The sequence below is a fragment of the Emys orbicularis genome, chromosome 22 (genome assembly GCF_028017835.1).
Source record: "Emys orbicularis isolate rEmyOrb1 chromosome 22, rEmyOrb1.hap1, whole genome shotgun sequence".
NCBI classification, from domain to species: domain Eukaryota; kingdom Metazoa; phylum Chordata; order Testudines; family Emydidae; genus Emys; species Emys orbicularis.
This window is the reverse complement of record NC_088704.1, coordinates 18,236,902-18,252,896: the sequence shown is the minus strand read 5'-3', so window position 1 is coordinate 18,252,896 and position 15,995 is coordinate 18,236,902. Positions and strand designations below refer to the sequence as shown.

Sequence of the window (15,995 nt, the reverse complement as noted above, 5' to 3'; positions counted from 1 at the left end):
TGCGCTGGGGATACCAGATTGAGGCGCCGCCAGCACAAACAAGGCTAGCGGACGGGCTCTGGACCTCATTCTGCATGAAGAGTACAAATAATAAAAACAAGAACACACCAACTTTCTTTCTTTCTTTCTTTGAGTTGGAAAACTCATTGCTTTTCCATATTGCTGTCCAACAGGGCTCTGATTGAGATGGCAGCACAATATGGCAATAACCAGTAATAATCCTAATACCATATGTTTATACAGAGCTTTTCCATCCCACCATTGCGAAGCATTATACAAAAGCGCGTAAGTATCCACCGCCTCTGTTTTATAAATGAGGAAACTGTGGGACAGACAAGTTTTAAGGGCAAGATTTTCACACGTGTCTACTGATTCTGGGTGTCCAACTTGAGACCCCTTAAAGAGGCCTGGTGCTCAGTACTATCTGAAAATCAGCTTCCTTCAAGGCATCTCAAGTTGAGCACCCAAAACTGAGTCACCCAAAGCCACTATCCTTGGAAATTATGCTCTGAGTGATTTACCCGATTTTCAGAAAGGGAGTTTCAGGCAGAACTGAGATTCGAACTCCCTTCTCCAGATGCCCAGTCCATTACCCTATCCACTCTGCTCACAGCAAAGCCTGGAGCTGGATGCCATACAAAAACACAGTCCCTTTGCCAGCCTTAATTTGGAGGGAACTCTGATATCAAGTCCATGATCACGCTGCTGCTTTTATGGGTGGCAGAGCAGCTTTGCAGCGCTGTGGCTCAAGCCAACCAGTCTCTAGTTAATGCCAGTTAATCTGGCAGCCTGCGCTGCTAGGACTGCTCGTGGTCTTTTACGGCCCGATTTGCGCTGTAACATAATCGAACCCAGCACAGATCTCTTACTACAGCATTCTAAGGCGAGCTAGAGGCTGGGGCGCCTTCCCATACATAGCAGATGAAGCAGAGCGCGTGTGTGAGTAACTGCGAGTGCAAAATTAGCCCGTGCCAGCGCCAAATGCCAGTGTCAATGGATTTGCAAGAGCTTCTTTTGGCTCAGCGTCAGCCTTTTATTTCTTTGGGCTGACTCTGGAAGTGGCTGTGCCACAGCCCCTCCTCCCTCACCAGCTAGAAAGGGGCACTTTGGAACGCCTTCTGCGGAAAGCACAGGGCAGCGGGTTGGGGAAAGGTTCGTTTCTGCTGTCAGAGATGCCGTCTGTGCAGAAGCAGTGACAGCATCAGAATGGTATTTGGCAGGCGAGGCAGCTCCCAGCCCTATCCACTGGGGATGGTGAGCAATGTGGGGAGGGGAGGGGAAGGGGCCTGGAATGAAAAAGGCAACAGGTGGCAAGACTCAGCATGGAGACCAGTCCCCTGCCCCCCATCACTGCTACCCTACTCAGCTGCAGGAGAACATTCTGCTCAGGCAGGATGGAGGACAGCCATCCTGGGCCCTGTACTGTGCACACATGGATAACTCCGTAATGGGCTTGAACTGGGGGGCTGGTGTAAAAACAAACAGCTTTGGGGGAACAGGGAGGAACGTGTCAACTCTTAAAGGGGTGTGAGGAAAGATATTTAAATAAAATCACCTCATTTGCATTTTCAAGGGACTACGGGTCTCCTTTTTTCTTCTCCGCCCTCCTCCCTTTTTCCCCTCTAATCAAGGCTGACATCCAAGGCAGAGGGGGAGCCTGAGCTGCACAATATAGGAGCAGACAAGCAAAACAATCCATGCCCCTTGCTGCCAGTGGTCAGTGCTGTTCTGTTCCTGTGCACCGGAGCCATGATGGGAAAGCCCCCCCCACCGAAGAGAAGAGAAACAGCTGCTGACAGCCCATGTAGATTGTTCTAAATGAAGCAACATCATCTCCCACCATGTGGTGCTAGCTTCCTGAGAATCAGGGTTGGCTTATGCGCTGGGCACTGGGCTGTGATTTGGAAGCCCTGCAGTCTATTGCACACACCAAGCTGCTGTGTGACCTCAGGCAAGTCACTTCACCTCCCTCTGCCTTGTTTCCCCTTCCGCCCTTTATCTGTCTTGTCTACTTAGATTATTAGTGCTTCAGAGCAGGGTCTGCGCACCAGGTACAATCGGAGCTATGGGTGCTACTCTAACACTGCTAATAATAATTGCTTTCTCACCCTCTGTGAATAATAATGAATCAAGAACCAGGGCTGTTCATGAAGAAGTGGGGATAATGCTTTGAAATCCAAAAAGCAGTGGGTCGCTCTTGGCCCTGTCACACATGCCATTTGGTTACCCTTCTCGTTACATTCGTATCTGTCTGGGCAGCCACTGAAAATATTTTTCCCCTCCTCACTGAGCTGCAGCAGCTATGCCATAAATCCATCAAAGGCTCATGTTCTACAAGTGTCAAAAGTGGTCAACTGGTGACCAATAGGCCCAGCAGAGAGGTCATGCAGGCAGCCAATGAGAAAGCATTATCACATGCCTCTCATCCAAGCATGACTTTTGCTTTGCAAAGCAGAGTCTGCTGATGAAATAGGCAGAATTTGATCTTCCTACCACAAGGGAGTGTGAACAACAGCTCAAAAAAAATCAGGGCTGAGGAGGTGGAAGATTACAAGAAAGGAAAACACAAACACACTCTGGTAGTCTGGACACTGAAATGCAAAAAACGAGGCATGTAGTACAACTCCCCCTTCCACATGATTCACTGATTATACACCAGGCTAGGACAGGCTCTCAGCTGGTAATAAGTAAAACTGACAAAAGTACCACTCTGTCGCTTTCATCGTGGGCAAAGTAGCCAGCATGGGGGAGACACAGTAGATCGTATGTGGATGAAAATTCTTTTATTTCCACCCACATATATAAACGTACAAACTTACAAATAAAATATTAACACAGGTGGCATTTAACGGGGCACTAAAGGATGCTTTTCACCATTCTTATAAATGACCTTGCCCCCCCCCCCACTGATGTGTGCAATAAACTCTTAGAAACTTGAAACAGAAATAGATGTTTCCTTAACCTTATCCCCCTTTGCTTGTGTTGCTCAAGAACAATGGTTTGTTATTGTATAGCTCTGCATAAGCACTGGGGCTTTTCATGATGGTTTGTTGTGGTAAGGTACCTCATAAAGCCTAGAGCTATGCAAAGTGGCTTGTTATTGTAGAGTTGCTCAATAGCACTGATATAAGACGTCTCTTGTTATAGGGGAGTTTAGGGGCACTGTGGCATTTGCTTTGGTAAGGCGAAACCACATAGAAAAGTTTATATGGATCCTAAAGAAAAACACAGAAGTGAGATTTTGGGCCTGCTAAACATGATGGTATCCCTTTAAAGTCACCCTGGTATTTAATCAGGCTAGTTTGGATTTTGGCCAAATGAGATCACATTTGACATGTCATGCTAGCTCGTTTAGGTATTGTATTATCAAAGCATGAGATCAGTGGAGATGACCTTTACCCGCTGCTTCTCAGAAAGACACCCCCCTCCCTTCCGAATGCTACATAATAATACTAAAACAAGCAGGCCGGGAGTTAACTAGCAAGCCCGGCCTGGCCCCTAAAAGTTCCTTTTCAGTCCAACACAGAGTGAAAATTGGGCTCGCAGAATAAGACACTTTCAAGCCACTCAAGATGGGGTCATTCCTGGATACTCTCTCTGAGGTCAGTTTCCTCTGTAGCATCTGGGCTAAGTGGGCGATTTTTGTTCTCCTGGCTCCTCTATTCCCCGAGGGTTTCTCTTAAGCACAAAGCAGGGAGTGCTCTTGGGGGTCTGTGTGTTTGTGTGTCTGCCTAAGCCCCCTGTAATGTGAACAGCTATCCACTATGGGATAAGCTCAGATGCTACAAACAAAGCAGTGTCCTTACGTGGAAGAGGAGAACAACAGAATGGGCCAAAGTCTCTGGGAGCACCTTTTGCAATTTGACCCTATATTCAACAAGCCAACAACAAGCAAGCATGCCTGTTTCCCTTGTCTCTGAAACCAAACAGCACCCCAAACCCAACCTCTGCAAACACCCAAGAGATCTGTTCAAAAGCCTGGGCTTCATTCTGCCCCCTCACTCCAGTTTTACAGTACAGTAATGCTATCGATTTACACTGGTGCAAACAAGAGAAGAATTGGGCCCATTTGCCTAATGGGAGCAGGAAACTAGGTGGAGAGTGGTGGACAGGCGGGTGGGAAGATATTTTAAGGTTGCTACCCAAAACAGGGGTTGCTTAGAGCATGTGGGGAGATGAGGGTCCCTGGTTAGGAACATAGGAACTTCTGTACCAGATCACAGCAATGGTCCACCTAATCCGGTCTCCTATCTCTGATAGCACCCACCAGCAGATGCTTTGAGGGAAGGTGCAGGAAACCTAGTAGACATTTAACAGATGGGTATTAATGGGTGATGCGACCCAAAGTGAAGGTTGGTTTCAATTTCAGGGTGGTTCAGATTGGGATTTGCAGGGCTGCACCTGCCTCAAGGGGATCCAACTGAGAAGCAGCCCCCAAAAAGGAAGGGACCCAATTCTCCAATTCCAATTCAGCTAAATCTAATCCTAACCCAGAACCCCCCAACACCTACTGCAGTTAAAATGGGGGGAACTCCTGCACACTGGATTTTTAATCCTTCCTAGGATGGGTGTGAATGCAGCTCCCCCATAGAAGGGGGTAAAGCAAGTGAAAAAAGAAAATCTCCAGGCTTCTGCTCTTTGAGTTCAGTGATGCAGGGCAAGCCCGGCCACTATGGCTATTATTGCAGCTTTGAGAATATCTGACAGGCTGGAAGCAGGTGCAGTGACCCACACTGCATGGGGTTACTGATTCATCTGTGCATAGAAATCAGACAGCTAAAGGGACAGAGCACGTTCTGTGCGGAGACTCTGATTAGGCCATAGGGTGTCTTTCCCTCAACCCTGCCCCTTCCCTTTTAAATGGAGCTTGAAATGGATCGGGGACATGGGAACAATACTAGCAGAAATCACTTTATCCTACTTGGCTGGGAACTTCTTTAAAGGGCTGGATTGTGGCTGGGCTTCATGTGGTTGCAGATGGGCTAAGAATAGGACCCACCCTTCCCCACTGCATTGATCCACTCCTCAGATCACAGCCCTGGGTGTAGGTGATGGGGGCGCAGGCTCCATGGAGCCACTACTGCGCCCCACAGGGAAAGCTGAGCCTGCCCTAAGGGAAGAAGTAACCTGCACCAGGTTACAGGATTCTAGCAGTGAAGGGAGACAGGGAAGGAAGTGTGATTCGCAATTCCGTCCTACGGCTGCTCTGCTACACGCCTCTCCTAACACGGGACTGAGCCCTGAAGGTCCAAGGTCGCCATCAAAAATGAATGATTCAGTCCACTGGGGGAGGGAATGGAGGGTGCAAAAGGGCAATTCAGGAGACCAAGCCACAGTAATGCATGATTTTTACATGTACATCTACGCACCCCAGGGAGATAGAGGGGAGGGGCTACGGTCAAGAACTTGGAGCAGATCCTACTGCAAACAAGAGTCTATCTTTTCATGGTAACTTTAAATGTCCCCCATCACACACAGAGTGATTCAAGAAACCTCTATTTTCATCTCTTTATGTGACTACTAGAAAGAAATATGAACCTGTGTGTATGTGTATGGATTTGATTCTTTATCTCCCTCATACGGGTGTACCTCAGGAATAACGCCACCAAAGTCACAGGGGTTACACCTACATAAAACCAGGGGAAGCAAAATCAGAAACAGGCCCATAAATCTATGCATAGCATTATAGCATGTTGTTCAAGCTGCTGCTTTTGCAAAGAGCCAAGTTCAGTTATACCATAAGAAAGGGTGGAGCTTCCTGTCTCGGCAGATACTCAGTTCGGGCGTGAAAATTAAGTGGATTTCTCACTAAGAACAAAAACCACAAGACCAGACGCCAGTCTGATACCGGTTTGTAGAAACCTCAAAGATACACTTCTTGGGGGTAAAAAACGTGACAGACGCCAAAAGATAAAAATACATTAAAAAATAAAGCAGCAAACAACTGAGTGGCAGGCAATAAACTATACCATCGGGGTCAGACTCCAGTCCAAATGGGTCAGCAGCACAGGGCAAGGCTGTGACCCAGTTCGGTTGTGCAGCATGAAAGCACTGCTGTTTGCGATGCTGTAGTGAAGGGTCGGTCTAAAATTGGGTCTGGTCCAAAGCCAAGGGGAGTCATTCCACTGACTGCAGTGGATTCGGGATCAGAACCTGGTTAAATGATAACCGTGAGTTATCATTTATGGTGTTTATAACTGGCTGCAAATATTAGCTTGGGGTGGAGGGACATGGGTGCTTCTTGACTCACGTTTGCACGTTTATCCCAAGGGAACTTGTGATCTAGGCATGTACCTAGACAGGAGACACCTTGAGAGCATGGAATGGCTGTAAAGAAGACACTGCAGTCTACTGGGACCTAGCTCATACTCACCAGAGAGGCCAGGACAGTCCTGAAGAGGATGCTAATATAAGTGACACGCGTTGTGCTATGTCCATCCTTGGTGTAACTTTCCCCCTCAGCTAGATAGATGATTCAGTAGATAGGACATGGGGCTGGAAGTCAGGAAACGAGGGTTCAGCTCTTGGCTCTGTCCCTGACTCACTGTGTGGTCTCAGGCAAATCACTTAGCCCCCCCTTGCACCATCTGTACAATGGAGATAATGTCTCCCTACCTCACAGGGGTGTTGTGAGGGTAAAACCAATTAATGACTGAGTGAGGCATAGATAACAGGGGCTACATCAGCCTGCAGTGGGGGTGACTGACAGTAATTACCATTCAGGAGCTCCTTGCTGGCCTAAATGAACATGGCAAGTCTGACTAGGTCTTAGTGGATGGGTGCTTATCTTTTTATTATTATTTTTTTAAGGCATTTGGCCAATGCTTAATTTGTAATGAAAGAGGTGCCAGGGATGAACTGCCAGGCCCGGAGGTACCAGGGCTTGACCCTGGCACAAATTAAGCACTGCATTTGGCCCAATGTAGCAGCTGGTTTGGCCTGCTCGGAGAGGCCAAGGACCAAATGGGACAGGATGGGTACAGTGGGCAGGATTTTCAAAAGCACCTGTGATGTATGAGCACAAATGCCACTGAAGTCAATGGGACTTGTGCTCCCAAGGCCCTGGGGTGCTTCTGAAAGCCCTACCCCAATGTGTGCATGTAGGTGGGAAGCTTGCCCATTGCCACTTGCAGAGCACCCATCATGTGGCTACCTGAAAAACTTCATTCTCCAGGAGCTGCCAGGCTGGAGATTTTCCCCAGCACTCATTTGAGTTTAAAAGTAAACCTTTCAACCAGCAATTCAGTAGCCAAACAAACAACAATGGTGCATCTAATCTCTCTGTCCAGGCCTCTGCACCATGCTCACTGTTGTGGTATCGGAGCGTGAGGTGTAACACAGGAATAAGCTGCTGCTTTGACTCAGCAAACTACAAGTTCATCCTTATCAAGATCCTCTTGCAGCAAAAGCGTAGAAAGCACTTAGAGATCTATCACCAGCTATGTCCCACAGGGGCCCATGGATGACATGCAGCTGAGTCAGGAAAGCCAGGTCCACATGGGATTTTGCTAGACAAAACAGATACCAGGAGCTTCTGAGATACAGCCCATGCAGCCACAGCGAGCTCATAGAAAGCCCATGAGTATTCAACCTCAGCCAGGCAGCAAGACTCTTCCATCACCAAGGAACCTTGCAATTAAAATAAAACCAGCCAAAGAGAAGATCTGAAAGTGTTGATCCTTCAGGAACTGCTGTGCTTTCCTTAATCAGAGATGAAAAGTGGGTCAGTGCAACTATCCTAACCCGTCTGTGTGCTGTGCCACTGCAAAGACTGGCGAAAGAGCCCCAAGACAGCCTCTGTATGCAAGACGTGACACTCAGTGTCTAGTTAGAAGTCTGTTCTGGCCCTGGAAAGGAGTGGTGTAATGCCCAGAGATGGGGACTGGGAGACATGACTTCTAGATTCTATTCTGAGTGCTGCTGCTGATGCACTAAGTCACTTCAATTCAGCTCCTTCATCTATAAAATGGAAATAACCGCCTTACCCACCTGCAAGGACTTTGTCTTGGAAGAAAGTTGGCATAGTCAGTATTCTTAAGCAGAATGAAATGACTGTGTCCCATATGGAGTCCCTTCTCCCAATGAATCCCCTAACACTTGTTCATTTTTAAGGGCCCTAAGGTTAGTTCAGGCCATTGCACATGCCACTACGGTCACACGTTGCACAGGCCAAATGGCAGGGTGAACAGGACACCCCCAGAGATGCCATGAGTAGCAGTGTGGAGAAAGCGTGCATTATGTTACCAACAAGCACTCTAAGCTGCTCCTTCAAGTCAGAGTGCAATCCCCGAGGAACATGGAGGCTGGCATTATAGTCTTCTCCCCAGGCGTTCTTACGCGGGGTTAGTCTCCTGTGACTTACACCAGTGCAAATCAGGAATAGCGCCGCTGAAGCCAATGGAGCTACACATGGGGTCAAACCAGAGTAAGTGAGAGGGGAATCAAATCGTGTGTTTAACTGGCAGGTGCAACGCGCTCTGCAGGCACCCAGTTGTGAACAAACTCCTGCAAAAATCTCAAACCAGGCACAGTTTAGATTCGAGTTCCCTTGCATCCAAATTCTTTAAGGACATGTGCTCCAATCACTAGAACACATGCTTCCTACAGGCGTTTGGCGACATGGCCGGCTGGTGATTAATAAGGTATTAAGGGGGGTCTCTATCAAGGACTGTACTTTCACGTGGATTGCAGAAAAATATTTAGTCTGATGCAGACGGATGGGTATAAACGACCTGTCTCAGTGAAACAGGGTGAGCTCGGAGCACTGTAATCTGGAGCAGTAGGAAGATTTACTGCATCTTTACTGTATATATTTAAAAGAGAAAAACCTACCACATCTAAACACCAGTTCTAGGAAGCGCTTACTACAGTCTGCCCTTTTTATTTTTTTATTATGTTTCTGGTTTTGGTGGCAGGAGTCCAGACCGTCACAGCACAGAGCTCTCCGTCTCCCCCCCCCTTTTGCCCCCCCGACAGCTCTGGTGGAAACAGCAAGTATTCATTTTACCCTGTCATTCTGGGAGGCCTGATGACATGAAGTATTTGCTTTCTATTCCTGCCCTTCCCAGCACGCTCACTGGCTGCCACCGTGTCGCCCTGCGTCTGACCTGTGGGGAGGCTTCACAGACCGCAGCTGAAAGCACTTCAGAGAGTGCCTGTTACACCGCGGTTTGAAAAGGTGTTGTGAAAAGCTCCTTGCTGGAGCTGCTGTGCTCACCCTATACTGGAGACCTGACCTGGACTTTCTTTGCCTGCTCTCGGAGGGAGAGCCTCCACATTGCCTGTAAGCCTTATTCTACTCAATCGACACCACTGCAAATGGCACTTCCCCGCCCAAGAATGTTATGTAAGATGCAGTGTTTTAGTCATCTGGTACTTGAGAAAGTTCATCTCAAGGATTTGGGAACAAAGGGGCTAATTCTCTCATTTACACCAGCGTAAAGTCCTTTGCCTCCAATGGACTCACTTCAGATTTACAGGACAGGAAGACAGGAATTGGACCCGTTCTGTTTCCTACCAAATGCCTCTCTCTCACACTTCCTCAGCCTAACAGAATTTCCGATACAGAGTCTCTTTTGTGAAATGTCTGGAGTGAAGCAAAATTAAAACTGTTTTCTAGAATATTCTTTGCTTAGCCCCAACGGCCCCTCGACTTCCATTTCCAAACTCCTTGGCCAGCGTGTGGAGGAAGCCTTTTCTCCCTCCCCAGCCCTGCTGTCTGAACATTTCTCCCCCCCCCCCCCTTTTTTTTTTTTACTGTAAGATTTTAGCCAGGTTCCATTTGGTGGTTGTGCTTGAACTCACAACAAGCCAACAGTGGATCCATATCAAAAATCTCCCAGCCCAATTTCCTAACAGTTTGTTCCAGTTGCTATCACCAAAAAAACCACTGACCCTGCAGCTTGGTTTTAAAATTTCACTGGAAGAAAACAACATACATGTATGTGCGCGATTTGCTTTTCAAAGTGCTCAATACAATTGAGAAACTCCAGAGAGGCTGTGAATTTAGTAAACTGGGTGGATCTTGGCTCCAGTTATGCACAGAAGCATATTTATTAGGACACAAAATGGCCATGATTTGTTATGAACACACCTCCTGGGATACTTTCGGGTTGCTACAGGCTGTAGTGTAGCTTGTAAATTTACTTCTGGGATTAATATTTCGTAGAGGTGTGGTGGTAGAAAGAGCCAGCTATTTCTGCCTTGACATTTACATTCAGAAAAAACTGCTCTACCAGTTGAACTGGCTCAAAGTTATTAGTGAACTCCGGAATTAAACTCTCTTACTCTTCCCCCCGCCCCAAGCTGTTAAATTCTTTGCTGAAAATGATTCTTTGGGCCTGATCATGCATATTCTGACCAGGGGAAGCCAAGGAGACTTTGCCCATCAGTAATGGTTGGTAGGGCTGGGTCCATAGAGCTGGATTTCAAGGCTTGAGACCAATCACCAACAGCCAGCTAAACAGAGAATACAGAAACACTTCTGCAGCTTGTTGTTGGTTTACTGTTTCCTTCAAGGGCACGATTAAGCAACCACTTGGATCCAGACGTTGGTCCTGATAAGGGCACTTCCCCGCCTGCTTGAGCCGTAGGTGCACATTATCTCTGACAGACTGACGTCAGCAAACGAGCACCCCATTCTATATTGCATTGCATATTCAAATCAAAGCCTCTCTCTGCAAGAGGTACTATTTTAAAAACTTTCAACTTTGGTCTACATTAGGGTTCAGATGCATCTTCACAAAGGAAAATCACAGTATATATATATGTTAAATAAGCAACAGACAGTTTCAGCTTGCTGTTCCGAGAAACTCTGAGCCAGACATAAACAGCTCTTATCCTTGAAATCACTCCCAGACCCCTTCCAGGTTTACCAAGCTGACTAAATCTGGGGAGGATTTTAGACATGCAGCCTCTGATGGGATCCTTGCTCACAACCACATCAAAATACACACACACACAAAGTCCAGCGAGGTTGCACAGCTGGGATCGGGCAATCAAAAAACCCAGCGTACTTAAAAAAAAAAAAAAAAAAAAAGGGTTGTGAGTGCAGCTGGAATGCAGCTGTGGATATTATTTTATATAGGGAGGGGTGTGTGTGTGTGCATGTGTGTAAATACATGTGTGCATGTGCACGTGTGCGTATGTGTATCTATAATAAATAGGAAGTATTTCACTCTGAGCAATCTGGAAAAAATGTACCAAGTGAAATAAGTCTATTTATTTTTAGCCGTAAACCAATTCCTTTTTAGATTCCAGTTGCCATCAAGACGGGGGGAAAAAAGCAGCAGACCTCATAGAACAATGCACTAACGGCTTCACTAGAGCTGGACGGACCAGTCTCAATCCTCACAGCCTGTATTAGCCAGTTGTCTCAAACACATATACAAGGGTCAGAGGTCAGTGCCTGGATAGGCTGCAGGGGATCAGCTCAACTACGGACTGTAACATTTCTATTACCAAAATAATCCTCCTCATAATTAAACACACGTACGCACGTACACACACACACACTCCTTTTCTGAGATGCTATTTCTGAACCAGGGGATTGGATTTCCAGGGGTTTTTTGGGGGGGGGGGGGATGACGACAACGACCCTTCCCTTTCTTTCCGTTTCTTACCCCTTCATTTAAAAAAAAACTGTTTCTAGTGCTTATTGGTGCAGTGATATCTACCTGAATTTGCAGACAGGCTGAAACAGTAGCTCAGGCAGTCAGAGAGTGGGGTTAACCTGGGGTCACCACACCCCTGGGGGGTTGTGAAAAGATATCAGGGGTGACCACCAGGCTTCCCTTCACATGTTGCTAAATGGGAAGGGGCCACTAGGGGATGCTAGTATGGAAAAGATTGAGTACCAGTGTTCTGAAACAAAGTGACAAGGTGACTTTAAAAGTATGTTCTCCCCTTTGAATCAGACCGCTGCCTCCAGAAAGCCTTCTACTCTATCAGGATGACAGTTGCAATAAGCATATAGCTTTTTCAACCCAAGGATCTCAAAGCACTTTGCAAGCATTTATTAAATAATTAAGCCTCCCACCTATACCTGTATTATGCAAGAAGTCAAACTACATATCACAGTTGCTGCAGGCCTTCGTAATCTATGAATTTACAGGGGTTGCCATTATGAAACCAACATTTATCCATAAGAGCCATCTGAGACTTCATGTTTTTCCAATATGCATGAAATAATCCCACATCTCAGATACCACTAGTAATCACTGTGGATGAACGCTGACTTGATAGTGATGACCACAGGATGACAGCAGAGATTATTATTCTCATTGCACAGATGGGGAAACTGAGACACTGAATACTCAGAGTAATCATGGACAGGGCCAAGAATGGAATACAGAGTCCTGTGCTGTAATCATTACACTCCCTCCCTAGATAGCAAAGGGAGTATGACCTGAATGCCAAGAATTAAACCTCTGGAGTACAGTGCTCCCACAAGAAAACCTTTGTAAAGAAAGTTCCAAAGAAATAAAGTTGATTTATTTGTTAAGAACTGTACTTGGTTTTTGGCCCTGGTTCGGAGCCTCTTTTCCATTGGCTAAGACTCTGCCTTGCCCTTCCAGTGCAAACTAAAAATTATGGCTTGAAAAGAATTCCCTACCCTGTGGTTTGGGTTTTTTAAAAAACAAACAAAACAAAACAAAACACACACCAATGCTGGAGCAGAGCCAGTCGCTGACTGACACTAGTGCAAACCAGATCAGGGGGACTAAGCAGGAAAAATGGGCCCTTTTCCTCTGGCCGTTTTTGTTGGCAACGGTTGTGTGGGAACTCTTTCTATATGGATACCGAGTGTGTGTGCGCGCGAGAGAGAGGGAGAGAGAGAAACTGAGTGTGAGTGTGTGTGCAGGAGGGAGACAGAAGTTGGGAGGAACCTAGGGGCCTTGCTTTGACACCAATGAAGTCGAGGGGAGTTTTGCCACTGGGTTTCATGGAAGGATTCAACAAGGAAGCAAGTAACCTCCTCTAAACAGCCCTATTCTGCTCGTTTTGAAACACTGGACTGATTCCCTATGGGATCATTGTTCTGGGAACCTAAAAAGCATTTACCAGATATTACCCCCCCCCCCTTTTTTTTAAATTAAAACCAGAATCTGCTGCCCTAACTGCCGTAAGTTCCATCTTGAAATCCTCTCCAAGGCATCGGTTCCTCTATTGAGAGGAGCCCACTCTGCCAGCTAAGATTCTCATTTTAATTTCAAACCTTACATAAAAGGGCAAGTATTCCCCTTGTGGCTTCCGCTAATGTTGGCTCTAGCAAGCGTGTTGTTCTTCCTCAAATACCATCCGACACATAAGAAACTTCAGTGGCCAGGGGTTTACGAACTCGGAAAGGGGGGGGACCCAACATTGACAGAAAACAGATGAGGTTTTGTTGTTGTTTTGTTAAACCCTCCTCTAGTATCTGGGCAGACTGTTAACAAGCTCTAAAATGGACTGATTTGGGGTTTTTCTGATTCCTCTGGTGCCTGTGGTAGTAGCCCACGGTCTCCTAAAAACACATAACCCGCCTTTGATTTAAAATGGGAATGTAGCTAAATGCTGCCAGCACCTGGAGAATGCAAACTTACAGGATTCCTCTGCTGCAAACTGTCAATGATACTGTGGATTTTTGCATTTTTAAAAAACTGATTCCAACATGCTGCATGGCAGATTTACCCCCATCCCCCACCTCCGTCTGTGCGATGAAACATCTTGGATGAGGGACAGGCAGAATGTACCACACCATTAAACAAGCAAGCCACCCCGGGAAGCACAGCTGCAAACAAACTGGCAAAGATCTGGAAGTGTCTTTCAATGGCAACTTAACAAAGAACATCCCTTGAATGCATCTCCAAGCCCTCTGCTGACCTCCACAAACTGCACCACCCACTGGGCTATTCCCTCCATTACAGTGCACACACAGCTTCCTCTCCCCACAGCAGGCAAACACACAACTGTTTTTGCACATGGCAGCTGGTTACAGCTCTACAGATCTGAATGATGCTCGCATGTCACCATGAGGGCACTGAGTAGAGCTCTTTGGATGATGGGGAGGGATAGCTCAGTGATTTGAGCATTGGCCTGCTAAACCCCGGGTTGTGAGTTCAATCCTTGAGGGGGCCATTTAGGGAACTGGGGTAAAAATCTGTCTAGGGATTGGTCCTGCTTTGAGCAGGGGGTTGGACTAGATGACCTCCTGAGGTCCCTTCCAACCCTGATACTCTATGATTCTATGCTGAAGCTCCCTTGACGCCCATATGGACTAGAATTTGTTTTCAGATGCCTCCTTGCTCTTCTCTTCCTCGCAGGCTTGTTCCTCTTGCACTAGGGTCTCTCCACCTGGTACCTTTCCAAAGCAGCACCCATGCAAACGCCCTGCCCACGATTAACCTATAAGTGCCGTAGTCTTCCTCAAAGGCAGCTGTTTGTTCCCATCCTGCTAAACTAATGTCTTCATGGTACTCTATCCCCAAGGCATAATCAGCTTCTCCCAGTGGAGACTGACAACAGTCTGCTTCTAGAGCCAGGATCGCCCCGATGCGAACCAAATATGCTAACCGGCAGGCTGCTGCTGCAGCACTGGCTGTCAATCACAGCGACATCGCCCATCCATGCCATGTGAACTGGAATGTCAGCAGGAGTTTTACACCCCAAGCCCTGCTGCTTTTGCAGAGAGATGCCTACAGCTAAAAAGTGAATAAAATCCTTTATGAATGGCTGCCAGGATTATGATTTTTAAAAGCATTTTAAATATTTTATTGGTAGAACATTCTGCAAAAGTCAGTGCAGGGGGTTTGTGTTTTTTTAAAAATATATAACCATGGAACAGAAAGAAAAACAAAACTAACCAATGTAACACAAAGATGCAACGTCCCTTCAGGAATCTCTTCTGTCCCTGTTGCAGAGAATTAGGCCTTCACATCTTCTCCCCACTCCTCCTCCAGGCACCTAACCTGATACTTGTGGCAGGCTGATTTGCTGTCAGGACCCTTGGCAAAACCATGGCACGTGGGCATGGCCATGTGACACTGACAGGCAGCGGTGGGGGGGAAGAGGAGAGAAATAGAACTGCGAGATTCATCAGACTAAGCTGGGAAGAGTAGTCTAAGCAAATCACAATGAATTACTTCAAAGTTCAAAGAGCCAGCAGAGAAATGAGACACACTTCTTATATCCTGCAGGTTCACAACGGACAAGTCAGATACCCTTTCCTGGAGGTACCCAAGGGACCAGAGTCATACAATCCTTCGTTTAAATTAAAAACTGTAGTGTCAGTGTTAATAATGTGCACTATACAGCACTCCTCATCAGAAGATCTCAAAACACAATCCTCCGGGTAATTATGTCCCTTCTACAGAAAGGTAAAACAGAGGCTGTGGCAGCTTGCTCAAAGGAAGTCACTGTCAGAGCTAGAACCAGAATGCAGGAGTATTGACTACCCATTCCCTACTGTAACCAGTGGACAACACAGGTTTTATGTCTCAGGCTGCTTAAAACGTCTAAGGGACGAGGGTCAATTCAGTGATTATGAATTAATGTGTACAAATCCCATTAAGGTTAATGGAAGCTGCAAACGGAAATTCCCACTCCTAATAAATGACAATGTATGCCGTCATGCATCTCTCCAGGGTTTCTTAGGGACTGCCATATTTTTCATCCCAAGAAAACCTATGGTGCAGACTGAAGGGAACGCATTGTGCCTAGACAGGGTAGGACATTTTGGGTACAACTTAGCGGCTAAAATGAGGATTTAAAGTCAATAAAGGGACATCGCTTTTTCTTCCCACCTCTCTTTTCAGTCAGGCCAGGGCCACTGGCAAACGCTGCATTCCAGGGAGGTGTCTCCTTCACAACCACACACAGAGTAGAGGGAGAAATCAAATTCTTTGCTTTCAAAATGTTTTTAAAGCTACAGAAAAGACAGGCAGATGCTTCTGTAAGTACCAGACAACTAATGCGCTCTGAAGAAAGGTTATGATTCTAGGAAACCCACAAGAAGC

General features: G+C 46.6%; 1 protein-coding gene across 1 annotated transcript in view; it reads right to left on the bottom strand.

Moving 5' to 3' along the window:
- Window positions 1-15,995, bottom strand: part of SKI (SKI proto-oncogene) — a 139,730-nt gene that overhangs the window by 14,310 nt on the left and 109,425 nt on the right. The gene's annotated exons all lie outside the window — the stretch shown is intronic.